Source organism: Gracilinanus agilis, chromosome 5, assembly GCF_016433145.1.
Source record: "Gracilinanus agilis isolate LMUSP501 chromosome 5, AgileGrace, whole genome shotgun sequence".
NCBI classification, from domain to species: Eukaryota; Metazoa; Chordata; class Mammalia; order Didelphimorphia; family Didelphidae; genus Gracilinanus; species Gracilinanus agilis.
In genome coordinates, this window is record NC_058134.1 from 81,490,741 (window position 1) to 81,510,632 (window position 19,892).

Here is a 19,892-nt window from a genome sequence, read left to right on the forward strand (position 1 = left end):
ATAGAGGAGTGAAGTGATTAGAGGTAACAGTAATGATAAAGAACAGGATTAGTAATTATAAGACATAGGAGAAGATGGAATGATTAAAAGAACACTTTAATAGAAAATTCACAAGGACATTTATACCTGGAACTAGGAATTTTATATATAAAAAGAAGATAGCAAAATCCATGTTCTAAGATCTCCTAAAGAAGACAATCTGCTATTACAGAAGGATTCAAAATTCAAAGTGTTTTGTTAAGTTAAACAATATTTTTTTCTGGCAATAAAATTTAGTCTCCCCACAGACGATACATTCTGTTTCTCAAGAAGTTATATCGGCATCATCATTATGCTATATGAGATATCAGATGCCGAGACAGGATCATCAAGATCTTGGATCACAGCCAGTCCATCTGCATCCAAGTTAGGCTGGCTGCTGCTAAATTCTGTTGAACTGGACTGGTACTTCAGATGAATAACAAGTAGCATTTTCTAAAAATTAGAAAATATCTCCTTTGCTGCATCCAGAAGAGAAATGGAAAGAAAATGGAAACCCTATACTATCTCTGTATAATTATAGAATGCTTTTTCATTTCTGGTCTGGTCTGGACTTAAAAAAATAATTTAATTCAAAATCTCCCCCAATTACTGTCCTTTAAGAAAGATAAAATATAGCCAGAGAAAGAACTGAAATGGTGACAAGGACAATTCAATGAAGAATTTCGTAAGATAAAAATAATGATTATCTTAATATTAAAAAAACAAAACCCTTACCTTCTGTTTTAGAATCAATGCTGTGTATTATTTCAAAGGCAGATTAGTTAAAGGCAAGGCAATGAGGGATGACTGACTTGCTCAAGGTCACATAGCTTGGAAGTAGTTGAATCTATATTTGAATTCAGGCCCTCTTCCACCTCTAGGCTCCTAATTCACTGAGCCACATACTTTCCTCCATATTCCTCTAAGATTTGTAAAGCTCTTAATGCATATTATTTAATTTGAACATCACTACTCTGTTTTTCTGCTTTCACAATGAGAAAACCAAGATCTTTAGCAGTTAACAACTATCCCCTAAACACATAAGCAGGAAATGATAAAGCAGGAGGTGAACCCAGGTCTTACTGAAACCAAGTCTAGCACCCCATCTCTTATATCACAGTATAACTTTAGAAGATGTGTCTACTGGTAATGGGAAGAGCCACACTCAGGAGATCATCAAAATGTTGATGTTAGGAGCAGATGTATCCTATAAAAATATTATCTTCTGTTATGTAATCAAAATGTGTGCCTACATTTAAAGCAAACAAACAAACAAATGCTCTAGTAGATTGTTAATTTTTTTTTGTAAAGGAATAGCTGAAGCTGGTGGCTAGTCTTATGACATGGTGGGGATGGGTGTTGATTGGGACATATAACTTCTAGAAATCCATTCAGAATTCTCAATCTTGATATATTTTCATGACTCTGAGATCTTCCTTCTCTCATCAATTCTCCTCCATTGCTCCAGCTCAAGACCAGATCACATGTTTCTTCCCACTGCTCTCAATTCAGAGTATTTCATGATTCCATATTCATGGGTCTTGCTATTTAGACTTTTCTGTTTGTTCCCTCTGAGTCTCTATATTAATCTGGATAGCAATAGTTATTTCACTTCATGAGTAGAATCTACCCAGGACATTCCAGCCTAAAATGTTATCTTGACTTGTGACCTATATATAAGACACATAAAGTAACTCTTTAGTTGTCATTTGCACACACACACACACACACACACACAAATATACTTACACTAGAATTTGCTTATTTTTCATCTCAATAAATAATTGTGGATTTTTTCAGGCTCTTCTTACTAAGAAGTTCATACTGAAGTTGGAGAAGGTATAGTCTACATCAAACTAGTATCTTCCAGAATAATATTTTGCAGTTTTATGGCGTTTAAACTGTCTTAGATTTGCCTAGACTTTTAATGCCTGAGGCAAATAATCTTAGACAATTAAAAATAACTTTCAAATTGTATCATCATATATGAAATATGCCAGGCCTTATTGCCCTTTGGATATAGCATATGAAAAATAATAGGATAGCATAACAAAAATAATAATAATGATAATGATAATAAGAGAAAATTTCAAGGTTGATTTGTTAGTCATTCATGTCAATAGAATCAAGAATATGAAAATAACCTCACTGTTGCCTCTAATAAAATAGAATGAAAATGTTAATTAAAATAGAAAATATTAAATTCTTAAGCTATAATATGAAATACTACTTCAGTCAAATGGAGACAATGTAATTGAAGACCAGGAGAGCATAGAACCCTACAAAATCCACTTAATTAGACTAAAAAAGCTTGAAAGCTGGTGGATTTTATATTTGGTCCTAGAGGAGAGCCATTGTTTAATAGAGTAGTAGTATGGTCTCTTTTAGGAAGATTAATTTGACAGCTGAGTAAAAGATGGATTTGGAATGAGGAAAAGAATTGAGGCAGGGGAACCAACCAGAAGGAAATAGCACAAGTAAAATGTGATGAGGGCCTACACCAGGATGGTGTCAGTGTCAGAGGAAAGAAGGGGATATATTGAAAGTTGTGATGAAGTTTGAAACAAGAAGACTTGACAAGTGATTGTATATGGGAGATGAGATAGAGAGAGAAGAGTAAAGGATTACACCTAAGTTTCAAAGCCTGGGTGACAGGAAGGATGAAAGTACCCTTATTAGTAATAGAGATATTAGGAAGGAAGGACAGCTGAGTTTGGGGCATATCAAATTTAAAATATCTAAAAGACATCCAGTTTGAGATCTTTGAAAGCTAGTTGGAGGTGTGAGAACAGAGAAGTAGATCTGAAAGTTATCTGTATGGAAATCATAATTAAAACTTTAAGAACTGATAAGTCAATTAAGTGAAAAAATATAAAAGAGAATAAAAGGTGATCTAAAACAAAATCTTGGGAAACTCCTACTGTTTTCAAACTTGATATGAATGAAAATCCATTAAAGAAATCAGAGAAAGTATAGTCAAAATAAATAGGAGAAGCAAAAGAAAGGGATGTCTTGAAAACCTAAAGAGAAAAGAATACCAAGATGAAGAAGATGAGTAACAGAGAGGGCAAGAAATATGAGGTGTGAGAAAAATCCATTAAGGTTGAAAACTAAGAAATCATCAATGACTAGTGAGGGCAGTTTCTGTTGAATGACAAGGTCAGAATCCAGACTGCAAAGAATTAAGAAGAAATCATTTTAAAAACAAACAAACAAAATGACAAAAAAAGAAACTTGCTAGTCTTAGCTACTCTAGTGTAATTCTTTCAGCCCAGCAAATTTAATTATACACCCCCTGCCTTATTTATGTCCAGAATAGTTATTAGAGCCATGCAAACCACTCTAGATGGACAATGCTTCTTAACATTTTTCTAAGTTGAAGAGTTGTCCATGTCTTCAGTTCATGCTGAACATTAGCTTGTGGACAAACCCCTTTTGTAGACACATGGAAATGCTGATTGTGTGACCCTGGGTGAATCATCTTACTCCTCAGTGTCCCAGGCTTGTAAGATGCACAGCAATAGCTCCTGTGTTGTTGGTAAAGACACTTTCTTCTGTGGGAATTCCTTTTACCAGTGAAATTACAGGACTGATCCAACTCCCAACCCAGCATATATACATTTCACATTTGAACATATGTACACAATTAGCAGAGTCATCCAAATATTTACATGCTAAAAATTCTTTTAGAGACACATACTTTATTAGATTTTTATTTTGTCTTAGAGAGTATATTGATGCCAACAACAAAACATAAATGTGGCTATTTTGATTATGGATTGAATTAAATAGAAATAAAAAATCTTAAGTCTGGAAGAATGGGAAGAAGGATGGAACAATTGAGAATTTGTTTCCTAGTAGAATTGCTCAAAACATATTAGATGTTAAATTGGAAAAATTGTTTTTAAATCTTGGAATCAGTTCTGTAATGATATTGGACAGTCATTGAATTTCTTATACATTGTTGGACAAGGCATTTAACATGTTTAGATTTTGTTTCAACAAATGCACATTCAAAGAGTCACTTTGTTTTAAAACTTGTGATCTAAAATGGGATTTTGTTTTTTAAAAGAAAGAAAGTAGTCTGAATATCCCTGAACCATCACTTAGAAACAGTGATACTGTATAAATCTTCAGAGTTCTTGTGACAACTTGAGCAATTATCCTGAAGGCCTTGCTCCTTCCCTTCTTTTATGACTACGTCTGCACCCTGACAAGAAACAGTACTAAGGAACAAACTCGGAGCACTTTCATGTACTGTGGTTATTGCTGCTTATATAAAAACCCTTTTATGGTAGTATCCTTCACTCATTTTATTTTTTACTTATAGGTAGTAGGAGTTATATTTCTGGGAACTTGGAAAACAAAATGGCTGTTATAGGCAAGTAGCCAATAACCATTTAGAGGCAGATTCTAAATTGAAACTCCAACTCATGGAGGTAGGGAGTAGATTTGCTTTTGGTTTACATCTGCACCTTCCATTAACATTAATGGAAGTTAAGTGTGCACATCCAAGGCTGAAGAGAACACCAAAGGGGAATTGCCTAACTACTAACTAGGGAGTTGGAGAATAGGGAAAATTTTCTGCATGGGGTATAAAGGATTTCAGCCATGAAACTCCCATTTGCATTAATGAGACTATGGCATAGTAGCCAAAAAAGAAAGCATTTATGGCCATCAAGGGTATGCTTTGAAGTATAAGAAAGTCATCTACCAAGGGGCACAAATAATGAACAATTCTTGCTCATATTCTAAAACCCTACCTCTTATTAAGGACATATATTTTAGAGGAAATTATTTTCCATGTAAACTGATGATTTGTTATAGAAACATGTGCAATATATTCCTTTCTTCCTCCTTTTCTATGGTCCACGTCTATAAAAATGTCTGAGAGTCTTGGAGGGAAAAAGGAGAAGAATTAAAGGGTAATCTTCATGTTATCTATATATTTGGGGGGGGGGGGTAAATGCAAGTGTCTAGCCAGATTGAAATTGGAAACATATTCATCAGCACAATTGAGAAGCATACACAGAAAACTGGTGGTAGTAACTTGGAAGTGATGCCAAAATCTAAAGTTATTTGTATTTTTTAATTGGGTAAATTGTAAAAGATTTAAGTAAAATGGTGCAGGAAAATGAAATTAGTTTCCAAAGAGAAGAAACACTGTAGATTAGGGTATAGCAGAATAGGAAAAGTGGTTCAATGTAAGTAACTAGAATCTGTTAGAACCCAAATAGAAAATCATAGGAAGAAAGAAAAGGTCTAATGGCTTCAATAACTGACTTTAAAAAGTGTTTTTTTCCATTCTACTCCAGATTTCAGGTTAAAAGATCTTTTGACCTTGGCAATCCTACCTCACAATGTCTTGCCACACACAGACCAAACAAAATGATATCTTCCAAGGAGTGATACTCAACTGGTCATTCTGATATACAAGAAAGTATCCTATTGTTTGTTAGATTCCAAACATAATTCTTTGCATTACCTAAATGTGATTAGCTAACTTGGCTTCTAGGATTAAAGCACAGATACTTTGATCGAAAGAAAAACAGGAACTGATTGATGTAATTTGAGTTTAGTCTTAGAAGTAAGTTCAGATAACCTATCAGCACAATTTGGAACTCTTAGTTTAACAATTTGATTTTGTTATTTAAAAGCATTTAAGCATTTAAGATTTTAAAAGAAACATTATTTGAATTTCTTATATTTTCTAGACTATGTATTTTTATGTTAAAATTCCCTAGTATTTTGAGAGGAATAAATAAGAGTAGGTATCAAAATACTGATTGAGTGATAATCAGTGAAATCATATCTAGGATTTAATGAAAGTTCTTCAAAATATAAATTTAATATTTTATACTTTTTTATTATTTCATTAATAACTTATGAAAGCTTTTGTTTTTAACTGCTGGCATCCAAAGAGTTGTTCTTTTAAAAAAACTAACAACTACATAATTGGTTTACTTTGCAATCCCACGTATTTTATATTATGCATTTAAAGGCATTATTCTGAGAAGTGGGCCTTAAGCTTCAACAGATTGCCAAAGGAATCCATGATAAAGAAATGTTAAGAATCTCTGCTTTATTGCTATTTTATTCCTTTCCAATGAAATATGTAGCAAATAGATTGGTTAATATGTATGCTATTTTGGTAAGGTCTTCTACAGTCACAATATCTACTTTTAAATCTCAGCTTTGACACAATACACTATGTGATTCTGAGGAAATTGCTTTATCTGCCTGATCTTCAGTTTCCTTCTCATTAAAATATGAATTAAAATTATATATTATCTAACTTAAAGATATTATTAATAAAGTTATCTTGTAAACATTAAATATGGCTTATTATTATGGCCAAATAAATATAAACATAGAAATGTCATATATTATCATATAGAGGTAAAATGTACATATGTATATACTCACAAATAGATATGTGAATGATGAGATCTTCCAAGATATGGGAATATCACGCCACTGCAGTAGACACATTCTTAGGGAAGAAAAAAAGAAACTTCTAAGGTCCAGACACTGCCCCAGTCACATTTTTAGTGTTTATTTATTCTGATTTGGAGACTATAGCCCCAATGCAAAGACTGAATTATTCTCTTCAATTCCAGTTTTCACCTTACATCTTATATGTCTGTTCAACCTCTTTCTTAACAGTATCTGCCTATATGTCAATTAATTATCTTTTAAAATTTTAAAAATTTTATTTCATTAAATATTTCTCAGACATGTAAAAAATATTTGATTTATTAAAAAAACCTTTGAGTACCAAATTCTCTCCCTTCCTCCTCTTCTACCCTTTTTTGAGTAAGCAAAACACATTTTTATCAGTTATACATATCAAATAATAAAAATAAATTTCCATATTACTCACATTATGAAATAAAATAAAAACAAAATTAAACAGTAAAAATAAAGTGAAAAAATATACTTCCCTCTCTATTCAGTGTCCTTTAATACTTTCTATGGAAGCAGATAGCATCTTTTATCATGAATCCTTTGGAATTGTCTTTGATCATTGTTGAAATGAGAGTAGTTAAGTCTTTCACATTTGATCATCCTTTCAATATTACTGTTAGTGAGTATGATGTTCTACTAGTTCAACTCAGTTTACTTCGCATAAGTTTACATGTCTTACCAGGTTTTTCTGAAACCATCCTGCTCTATCTTTCTTATAGCACAATATTTTTCTGTTAAACCATATGCCACAATTTGTTCAGCCAACTTCCAATTAATGGTGATTCCCTTAATTTCTAATTCTTTGCCACAAGAAAAAGGATTACTATAAATATTTTTGTATAAATAGGTCCATTTAATTTTTTTTGCCTCTTTGGGATATAAGACATAGTAATGGTATTGCTGATTCAACAGATATGCACAATTTTATAGCCCTTTGGGAAGAGTTCCAAATTGTTTTCCAGAATGGTTGAATTGGTTGGACTAAATTCAAAGAGGAAAGTTGAGGTCTTCCATGAATAGTTTTTCTATTTCCTCTCACAACTCATTTAACTTTTTCTTTTAAGAATATGGATACTATACTCTTTGGTACATATATGTTTAGTATTGATATTGCATCATTGTTTCTAATACCTTTTATCAAGATGTAGTTTCCTTCCTCTTTTAATTAGATCTATTTTTACTTTTGGTTTGTCTAAGATCATGACATTTAGCACTACTTTTTTTTTTTTTAAACATTTTTTGATTAATATTCTCTACCTCCCTTCCTTCTTCTCTTTCCTGAGTAAGTAAATAGTCTGATATAGATGACACCAATATTTTAATCCAATACATAATTTCATATTCTTTATGTTACTACAGAAGATATACATACATCAAATGCACAAAAAAAAGAAAACTCATGAAAGAAATAAGGTTTAATCCTTTACGGTTGTTCCCTAGGCTTCCTTACTTCATTTTTTTTATTAATGACCTTGATGTTCTTTTGTTCTTCCAGATGATTTTTATTTTTATTTTTTTATTTTTTCTAGTTCTAGGAAATAATTTTTGGGTAGTTTGATTGGTATGGCATTCAATAGGTAAATTATTTTAGGTAGGATTGTCATTTTTATTATATTTGCTCAACCTATCCATAACTAATTAATATATTTCCATTTAGTTAGGTCTAAATTTACTTATGTGAAAACTGTTCATATAGATGCTTGGTTTTGTGTAATTAGAATTTTGTACCCCAGGACTCCATTTCCCAGAATCTCACTTTCATCCTCACATTACATCTTAATGTTTTAGAGATAGTTTCTGTAACCCCGCCCCTTCTCTCTCTTCTCCCGCTAACATGGTTGGGAAAAACTTCTCTTTACTCAAACTTTACTTTTGACTTCTTATTTTCTCTACTTCAAATTATTATTAATAAAATCTTATAAAATATAATATTTGGATTTATTGGATATTAATTTTAATCTTACAGTTTGTTTCAGTAGACACACCTCCAGATATTCTAGATTGTGTACACTTTTTATTTTATTTTTTCCAATTGTATGTGGAAATAATTTTTGACAATTGTTTTCTGACATTTTGTTTTTCAGATCCTGTCTCTCCCTCCATCTTTCCCTCCCCAAGGTAGAAAATAGTCTGATATAGATTATATTACTCCTTTCATGCAATACATATTTCTATATCCCCATCTTGGGATGGAAGACACATACCACATATATAATAAAAAACTCATGGAAGAAATAAAATGAAAGATGATGTGCTTTGATCTGTAATATGATTCCAACCTTTCTCTATGGATAAGTTGGGTTTTTTAATATATAATGAGCACCTTGCAATTACATTACAACCTTGTTTTGCTGATAAGAGTTTGATCCTAAATTGTAGATAATCTTTTAATATTTCTATTGCTGTATACATTGTTCTCCTGCTTCTGCTCACTTCACTTGCCTTCAGTTCATATAAGTCTTTCCAAGGTTTCCTGAACTCATTCTGTTCATCATTTCATATGGCACAATAGTATTTGATTACAAACATATACCATGATGTGTTCATCCATTCCCCAATTGATGGACACTTCCTCAGTTCCCAATTCTTTGCCACTATGAAAAGAGCTGTTAAAATATAGTTTTTCCTCATAGTTTATTAAAGTATGATGCCTAGGCTTTTTCTTTGTTCATGACATTCAAGTAATTCATGATTCTTAAATTATCTCTCCTCAATCTATGTTTGTAGGTCAGATATCTTTCCTGTGAGATATTTCACATTACCTTCTATTTTTAAAATTCTTTTGACTTTGTTTTGTTATTTCTTGATAATTTATTAGGTCATTAGTTTCCAATTGTCCAGTTCTTACTTGTAAGGAATTATTTTCTTCCTTTTCAATACTTTTCTTTCTCTTTGGCCAGTTGTGCTTTTTAATGAGTTATTTTTATTAATTAATTTTGTACCTCAGTTTTTTCATTTGGCTAGTTCTATGTTTAAAGCTCTGTTTTTCTTCAAGATTTCTTTGTTCCTCTTTTACCAAGCTGTTAATTTGCCTAATAATTCCCTCCCTCCATCCCTTCCTTTTCCTTCCCTCCCTCTCTCCCTCTCTCTCTCTCTCTCTCTCTCTCTCTCTCTCTCTCTCTCTCTCTCATTTTCCCATTCTATTTCTTAATTTGGTACTTTATGTTAATGTTGGGTTCACTTCACTGAACACAAAGGGGCACTGTCTCAAACTTCATCTTTTTTTTGCACTGCAGAGATAGTTCTAGGAGTTTCGAAGTTTTTAGAGCTTTCAAGATTGTGTAATCTTGGAGGAAGTGTGGTCATTTCTCTCCTAGTCTGTACTGTGATATTTAATCTGATATCTTGATACCTTGTCTCTTCAAATTTCTATCAGTACTGCTCCTCAGGGTCTCTAATCCATCCGGACTGGAAGTATTCCTCAGGGCTTTCACTCCTTGTTTGAAAGTGATCCTTTTTGCACTTGAACTACGACTGAGAAATAAGTATAGACAGAAGTGGGTATAGTTATCCATCAATTGTCCCTGAAGGCATCTATTCCCTCTTTATTCAAAATACTTTTCCTTACCTTTGAATTATGAGTCACAAGTGGGTATGGGCAATGGGGGTTTCCAAAAAATATGATCCTGTAGCCAATATTATCACAAGGTTCCCCTATAGTCTTTTTCTGACAAGTTTCCAGATCCCTTTGCTGTTTCTAGCTTGGGAGCTCCAGAACCTTATGATGCTTCTGTTACTATCACCTAGCCCCACCAATGGTGTTTCATCTGTGTGGGCTCTTGGCCAGCCCCCAATCCCATGTCACATCTCTTTCTGAAATCCTAAATAGACTTGGCCTGGAAGGATATCTCATTTTGGACTTTTCTTGACTCTGCCATACTAGAATTTTATTTGAGACATCAACAATTTTTGGAAGAGAATGTTGGAAAGGATCACTTTCTCTACTCTACCATCTTAGCTTCATTTTTCAATTAACTATCTTATGGGTGAATCCTGCTCAACTGATAATTTTCATGAAACATTCCTATTCCTTGATGACTTCTAACCTATTATTTTAACTTTCTGTGATTATATTCTAATATCTTCCAGAATAGAAACACAAACTATTAGATAGCAAGAAAAATAGAGAATTATATGACTTGGATTTGGTGTCCAAATAATAATAAGACCAGGATTCTTATTTGAGGACAATAAAGATAATATATAAACAATCTGATACTCTATTAGGTTAGCTATTTGAATTTCAGATGAAAACAACTCTAAGCATATCATTGGCTTCAATCTAAGGATGACATAGGTAAGAAGGCCTTCTTCAATTCCACCCCTAATTCTGGAAATTATGATTTAATAATAAAAATTTATAGAAGCTAAAGACTTGTAGACTAATTAGAAGCCTCAAGCATATACATCATGAATATTTTTTAAAGATTTGGAAGACACAGAATTCTATATCGCAAATTACACATGTAAATATTATAGAATTGATTATACTTTTATAGGCATGAAATATTTCATTACTGATTTCACATTCATTTTCAAATTAGCTATGCAAAAGAGATTGAGTTAAAAATGAGAAAATATATATCATGAAATTAAAACAACTCTATCCTGAACTATTTAAACAAGTTAATTACATTAAAAATGAGAAACAGATAGAGGAACCAAAATAGGCACTGATTATGACAATTTTGTAAGAAATTTAATCCATATAAATCAATTGTCTCAAAGAGGAAAGCAAGAGGACCTAAAATTGTTTCATTTGTTAAATATTTTATTTCCTTGACAGGTAGAGGAAGGTGTAAGCCAAAGACATCACTTCAGAATATAATGTAAACTTATTTGTAAAATCATGTGGATTAATATAGTAGAACACTTCGGGAGATACTGAGGCAAATCAAGGCATGTTGGGAGCTAAGATGGTGAAGTAAGGGATGCTCAGCTCTCATAAACTCTCCAAACATGGAAAAATAGAAAATATACTACCTGAAAATAGAGGAAAGCAGAAGGGATCACTTCACTCAGATGAGAAGGGAGAGTATCCCAGGGAGTACTATATTAGGGGTAACCCATGGAATGTAGTCCAGCCCTCCTACTGCCCAATGACTTGAGACATGGAAATGGAATACTGGAGCAGCCCAAAGCCAGCCCAACACCAGCCCACATGGCTTGAGGTACAGAAAAGGCATAGTTTGGGAATAGCCCAACATGAAATGGTCTGAGGCAACAAAATGGCAGCATGCAGGAGGAGTCCAGTGCAAGACTGTGGAAATTTCACCTCATTAATTCTATTGGTACTAAAATACTGATTTTACTTGACCTCAATATCACTAAAACAATCCTATACATTATTTATGTAGTTACTAAAATTATTATTAGATAGCAAAACACCATCTAAAACATTTGGGAATCTATAAAGTTTCATGATCTGTTAATAAATGCCATTGTCTTTGAGTGCAGTTTGCTGTATGTAAAAATCAGATAAAATTTCCTTTTCCCTTGTTCCCTCTAATTTCCAATATCTTCTTTTTAAAGCTAAACTCTTCTTGTAGAGGACAAGGCATTATTAAAGTTATATTGAATTATATGTGGTTATAACCTTGAAGAAAATTCTCCTACAACAATTATAGGACTGTGAGACAAATGTAGGGGATAGGTATCCTGCTCATTAGTAGTAAATCTTTTATGCAGTCAACTCTTCTTAAGTAATGGACAGAATAAAAGGCATATATAATTATTTAAAAAGTTAATATGCAGCAAATTTTGCTTTTGAAATCAATACTTACACAGATAATCACATAAAAGGATCCAAATACTTATGCACTAAAATTTTCCCCTCTCCATTTTCCATCTTCTCCTCCTCCTGCTGAGTCCTTATTGGTGAAATGATTAATGTTTTCATTAAGTTAATTTAAAAACATTAAGTTAATGTTTTTAAACAACCTGAAACTGACAGTTCTATCTTTATCAGGATTTTTATTTGGAGGGAGAAGGAAAGGACATGAACCATGAATATAAAAAGTTACATGAAGAAAATGCCAAAATACAACTAAGGAATAAAAGGCTTGAAAATAAAAACTGAGGAAAAGTTAAAGTTATTGGCATTGTTTAATTTGGAAAAGTTAAGATTAAGGATCAATTTGATTACTACCTTCAAATATAATTTATAAGATATGTAGACCAGCTGTTTTTTTCATCCACACAGATGATGAAAGTTTTGCAAATGATCTAGCATCCTTTTTTTATTTTTTCATTCATGTCAAAACATTTTGACATTTAAAAATTCAGATTTTCTCCTGCCTTAGCCTCTCCCTGAGGTGGTGAATAGTTTGATAAAGGTTATACCCATACTTTCATGTAATACATATTTCCATATCATTCATATCATTATAGAAGACACATATCACACATAAAATAGAAATCTCACAAAGAAAATATGATGGAAGATGCCATATTTTGATTTGAACTCAGATTCCAATAGTTCCTTCTTCGGCTGCATCCCTTGTATTTATCTTGGAGACTTGCTTTGCTGATAATTATTTGCTCCATGACAGTTGATCATTGTATAATATTTCTGTTATTGGTATACCCTGTTCTCCTAGTTCTGCTCACTTCACATTGCATCATTTCACATAAGTCTTAACATATTTTTCTTAACATATTATTCTGTTCATTTATTCCTTATGGCATGATAGTATTCCATCACAACCATATACCACAACTTTTCATTCATTACCCAAGTAATGGACAACCCTTCAGTTTCCAATTCTTTACCACTACAAAAAGAGTTGCTAAAAATATTTTCTTACAAGTAGATCTTTTCCTCTTATCTCTGATGTCTTTGGGGAAAAGACTCAGTAGTAATTTTACTGGATTAAAGGGTATACATTGTTTTGTGGATTTTAAAAACTATTTCCATAATTGCTTTCCAGAATGGTTGTATCAATTCACTGTTCCAGTCTTAGTGTATTAGTGTCCCAGTTTCCCCATATCATCTTCAACACTTATTTTCCTTTTTGGTCATGTTAGCCAATCTGATAAGTGCGATGTGGTATCTCAGAGTTGTTTTAAGTTACATTTTCCTAATCAATATGAATTTGGAGTAATTTTTCAAATGACTATGGGTAGTTTTAATTTCTTTCTCTGAGAATTGCCTGTTCATATTCTTTGACCATTTTTTTTGAGAAATGTTTTGTGATCTTATAAATTTGTCTTAGTTCTCTATAGAACTATCATTATTAAAGCATACCACAAAATTCTCTCCCTCTCACCTCCAATATCTCATTCTTAAATTTTTAATGATAAGGTAATCTAATGATATTATAGTTTAGATACTGGGGAGAGAACTTAAATTTCCAGCTACATCAAATTAATATTTTCATTGGAAGTTTTCCCATGTGATAATTTGCCCTTGTGCAGAGGGAATTTCATCCCCTTCCCCCTCCTGGATTGCCAACCTGGTCCATCCCATTATCTACATGATAAAAGGGTTTGGGTGGAGCCCACCTGGGTCTTTTCAGCTCAGTAGTTCCAGGAGCAAGCAAGGAGGATGGACAGAGAATCCAGCAAGGCTGAGCTACATGTGGTCAGACAGACTTAAAATGAGAAACTTTAAATTTATGCTTATCTATCTTTTCTATTTCAAGTTATTATTAATAAACTTTATAGAAAATAAGAACATGTTAGATATTAATTTTAAAAGCAACACCCTCTTTTAAAAAGTAAATGACTGATGCTACACCAATTGGTTAACCAGCACACAGGGGAAATACATCACAATATTTTGGCTTTTGGAGTAAGAGGTAACTTATTAATATTCAGCTAAGGTAAATAGAACCCTGTAGTTCTTATCCTTTCTCTTGCCTCTTTTTAGAAATAAAAAGCAAAAGAATGTAATATTTAGGAAAAAAAAGTTGAGAGACCCCGTTCATAAGTTTAAAAAGGACCATTCCTACAATGAGATGTGAGAGTATCATATACACACAGACATACATGTATATGTGCTGAAGTGGGTAAATAAACACAAATACACACACAGGGGTTCTTCTGGGGAGAAAGGGATGAAGGAAGAATGAAGGGTGTAGATGTATTACAATCTTAACCAAATACAAAAGGGATGTGACAATGAGAGTGAATGACATTTGGGATCCAACTACCTCTTAGATTAAAACATCCAGGGATATCTTACTTCTACAGGGAAAAACACAGTAGGAATAAAAAACACCTTTTCAATAGGTAACTTTAGATTAAAAGAGTTGGGAGAGGTCACACTACTTTAAAACACTATGGGATCAATTCAGGGTTAAAGGATAAAGATCTGGGAAATCCCTACACTACACTATGCAGTCTGCTAGGACACAAGGGACTAATGTGATCTCACATAGATGGTCTTGATCAGTAGCTCAAAATGTTTCAATCCAAATATATTCCAAGAGTACAGGTTCCAGCCAAATTAATCCCAAAGAGTAAACCAAGGAGCTTTAATCAGCTTGGGATGTCCACCAACCCAAGTCTGATTCTCCAGCTCAACTTGAATTTCCCCACAGGCAGGTGTTTCTTCTAGGAGGCAAATCCACTCTCTCTGGAGACAGTATTCAGCATCCAATTGCTCTCTTAGCCATAAACAGAGTCTCTCAGGAAATCCCTTCCTTCCTTGCCATCATTCCATCCTTGGAACCTTCAGGTCTTATCTGACAGCCTGATGCTAATTTCACTAAATATCTATATTCTTCCTCATAACAGTGCACACATACCTACATCCTGGTCATCTGATATGCACCTCTGAAGTGGCTCAAGTAAGACAATTCTCATAATGAACTAATAGTTTTCTAGGTCCAGCTAACCCCAAAGTTCAACCTTCTGATAAATTGAAGCTAATCAAGAACAAAAAGGCTTAAATTGGTGTATTTAAATTCCGGTGACAAGCATCAGAAAAATTCAGTCCTTCATTCTCTCTCTTGTCATTCTACTCCTCCGAATCCCTCCCCTCATCTCATCCCTCACACTATTGGGGTTTGTGTGTGAGTTGTTGAGAAGAGAATTGGAGCTGAAGTATTTTACTCCTTAGGGACTTCATGCTTTACCACCCATGCATATGGAGTTGCTAATGACAGAGGGGTTAGCCATCAGGGAATGCAATTCTGTGTAGACATTTTCCCCAAAATGGATTATTTCAGCCTCGTTGGTCACAGATTCTGTAGTTTTCCAGTGATTCATCTTACTATTAATAATGTCAGAGAATTTTAGGCCCTTGAATTAAATAATGATAAATAGGAGCCACTGAGTGCGCTAGGCTGAGGCAGTGCTGTTTATTTCAGTGTGAAACACTGTCAGGCCTGATAAATCGGATCCCTGAAATAGTTTATAAAGTACTGAATTGATGTGGTGGTTGGTGAGGGAGAGAATTAATGTTACGAAATAAGCCTGCAACCCAGATTTGATGAAAGCTGAGGAAAGCCTTTTATATAAATTCGGTGTCTGTGGAGGAAATGACTGCAATGAGAGGTGAAAGATCTACACAGGGAAATAATGTGCTTCTCTAATCTCGGTGGGCTCCAGGTCAGTGAGAGAAGAGCTCAGCTAAGGCTGGCGGCACAGGAGCTCTGGCTGCCGAGGTGCGTTAGAGCTCGGTAGATTGAAGGGCTGCTTGTTGGCTGCTCATTTGTAAGAGAAAACACTAAGGACGTGGGGCGCAGAAGAAAAATGGAAACCTGTTTAAAGATGTACTAGAGGCTTTCAAGTTCTACATGGCAGTGTGCACGGGGCCACTACGAAGGTGGGAAATTCTTGAGGCCAAATGAAGCTTCCTAATAGATGCCTCTCATCTCTCCCGTTGATCAATTCCCATTTCTTCAGCCACTGAACATCAGTACATGTTTCCACCAATACAAAGAAAACCTGCTTTGCAGGTAAGGGTAGCTTACCTGTACTTGAACTAATGTTATGAGCTATTCTCTCATCAAATATTTTAAAGAGGAAAAAAATAAGTTTGCATTTCTGAAAAAAATTACTTTTTTATCTTTTATTTTTAACACTGTCCAGTTTTCTCTTTCCATTCATCCTCTTGCCCTAGTCAGAGAGCCATTGATTATAACAAATAATTAGAAAAAAAAGGTAAAAAATCAGCAAAACTGATTAATATCTTGAAAAAACTGTTATATAAAATGCACCACATTTGTAGACACCCTACCTCCACTTTGGGAGTGTCTTCTCATTTGTCTTCATTGTGGTTAAGTTTGTTCTTTGCTATTTGATTCATTTTCAATAGTTTTTTTTTTTTTAGTCATTTTCTTTCCTTTTATGTTGTGGTTATTAGCTCTATTGTTTTCTTAGTTCTGCTTTCTTAATTTAGAATGAGTTCATCTAAGGGCTTCTTAGTATTCTTCATATTTGTTGTTTTTTTTTAATGGCACAATAATGTCCCATTACATCCATGTGCTACAATTTATTTAGATGTTACTCAATAAAAATGGACATATTTTGTTTCCAGTACTTTGTCACAACAAAAATTGCTGCTATAAATATTTTAAGGTTTGTGGATTTTAACTTCATGTTAATGACCTTGGAATGTATACCTCATAGCATGATATATTGGCCAAAGATTTCAGACTCTTTAGCTACTTTAATTATATATTTAGGTCTTTCTTTCCAAATTAATGATACTAATTCATAGCTCTACCGACAATGTATTAGTATTTTTTATCTTTTCACAATGTTTCCAATATCAACAATTGCTATCTTCTGTCATTTTTGCCTATTTATTGGGTATGAGGTAAAACCTGAGGCTTTTTTTTTTCTTTTAGTGATTTGGGAATTGTATCTTATGAATGCAAATAATTGATGTTTTTCAAGAACTGCATAACATTTAAAAAATGCAACTACCTTATTTTTGTCAGTGTTGGTATTCCCATTGTGGGAATTCTCTCTTTCCAAATAAAGAGAATCATGTTCCTCCTCAATTCTACAGTTCCCCCTTATAGTTAGGGTTTATGGAGCTATCTGAGATACGTGGAAGATGAGTGATTTCTAGTCAAGCTGATAAATATAAGAAGTGAAATTTGAATCCAGATATTCTTGATGTCTCTCCGTAGCTATCTGTATATACAAATATTCTTTGAAAAGGAACATTAAGAATTTTTCATGAAATCTGACCTCTTTGATGTCAGACTATATGAATTACTTATAGAATAACTAAAAAAAACTTGAATGTTCTACAAGTAATGTTAATGGTTATATGTAGTTTCATTATTTTTATTTATTTAATATTAACTATTTTACTTTCCCAATTACATGTAATAACAATTTCTAACATACACTGCTGAGATTAGTTGAGTTTTTCACAGGTGATCATCCTACAATATTTTTGTTCCTGTGTACAATGTTCTCCTGGTTCTGATTATTTCATTCTGTATTTCATGTAGGTCTTTCAGGTTTTTTTTTTCCGGAAATAATCCTGCTTATCATTTCTTATATCATAGCAATATTCCATCATCAGCATATACCACTATTTTTTCAGTCATTCCCAGTTGACTGACAGCTCATAAATTTCCAATTCTTTGCCACCATAATAAAGCTGTTACAAATATAAATGTTTATAATATAAATGTTATAAATATAAATATAAATACAAAACATTTTTTGTACAAGTAGTTTTTCTCCTTATTTTTGTTTTATTTCTCTGGGATATGGACCTAGCAGTGTCATTACAGTATTAAAGGGTATGCATACTTTTATAGCCCTTTGGGCACCATTCCAAATTGCCCTCGAGAATGGTTGAATCAGTTCACAACTCCACTAACAATGCATTAGTGTCCCAATTTTGCCACATCTCCTCCATCATTTATCATTTCCCTTTACTGTCATATTGATAGATGTGAGATGGTATTTAGAGTTTTTTAAATTTGCATTTCTCTAATCAAGAGTGGTTTATATTTAATCTCAACAGGATGAAGTGGATGACCTTGGCATCTTCCATGTCTGTCCAAACTAATCTCTTCAACCACCTTTATGGCCATTTGAACAAATCAATTTCATTCATCCATTCCACTGGGAGAAATCTTTACATGCTGGGATAGACATCTCTCTAAAATAGGGTTGAAGCCTGTCGGTTATTCTCTACTTGATTTTGGTCCACCTACCCAGATAGTTGTACCTGGGTAAAATTGTTGTATGTGCTACAGCCACTTGGAGCCACAGTTGAGAACTGAATAATGAAGAAGGGTGAGCAGCCCTGAGAAAACTTGGCAAGCCCTCACACCAGAGGTGCTTGTCTTCCCTGAATACTCCATATACCTCCTTATTTGTTATTATCATATGTTATTGTATATTACTTATTCATAGAATAATTTTTCTTCATCCTTACTCATCTTAAATATATACATACACTCGCATACATATATGTATACTATATATCCTTCAAATGGTTCAAAACAAAAACAATCACACTTTATTCTTATATATATTATATATATATATTACATTCTTATATATATATATATATTTTATATATATATTTTAAAACAAATAAAAAACCTTGGTTAAGGAATAAATTGGCACCTATGGAAATGATCAATTATCAATTATTAGTGTGAATTTTAAAAAATTGGGTTGGACCAATGATAGTGTAGGAAAATATGGATCATCAGTTTTTGAAAGTCTAGTCCTTAGAAGCTTTATACTAGTAATTAGTTTGGTCATTCAATCAGTATTATTGAGTGTATTGCTCTAGACCAATGATTCCCAAAGTGGGTGCTACCACCCCCTGGTGGGTGCTTTAGCGATCCAGGGAGGCGGTGATAGCCACAGGTGCATTTATCTTTCTTATTAATTGCTATTAAAATTTTTTAAAATTAATTTCCAGGGGGCTAAGTAATATTTTTCTGGAAAGGGGGCAGTAGGCCAAAAAAATTTGGGAACCACTGGTCTAGGCAAAAGGGGTGAAGACAAAGGATAAAGAAGACATGGTTTTTGGCCTTAAGGAGTATACATGGAGAAATTTAATTTATTTATTAAGCCCAATATGTACCAAGCACCAAGTACTTTATCAATTTTATTTGATCCTTGTAAAAGTCCTGTAAGGTAGGTTCTATTATTTTTGCTGTTTTGCCATTGAGGAAACTGAGGTAGGCAGAATTTGATTAACTTGTCCAGGATCACATAGCTAATAAGCATTTATTATGGCTGGATCTGAACTCAGGTCTTCCTGACTCCTGGTCCAGAGCTCTGTCCACTCTGCCATCTAAAATGTAACCATATACTCAATAATGAGAAAGTATACTGCAGGGTACATTTGGTATATTAGAAAGAGTATAGGTCTTAGAAAGATTAGGGCAACTGGGTAGCTCAGTGGATTGAGAATCAGGCCTAGAGACGGGAGGTCCTAGGTTCAAATCCAGCCTCAGACACTT

At 33.4% G+C, this 19,892-nt stretch overlaps 1 protein-coding gene across 1 annotated transcript in view; it reads left to right on the plus strand.

Annotated features, from left to right (window-relative positions):
- Positions 1 to 19,892, plus strand: part of LOC123249840 (snRNA-activating protein complex subunit 5-like) — a 156,442-nt gene that overhangs the window by 134,411 nt on the left and 2,139 nt on the right. The window lies entirely within an intron of this gene.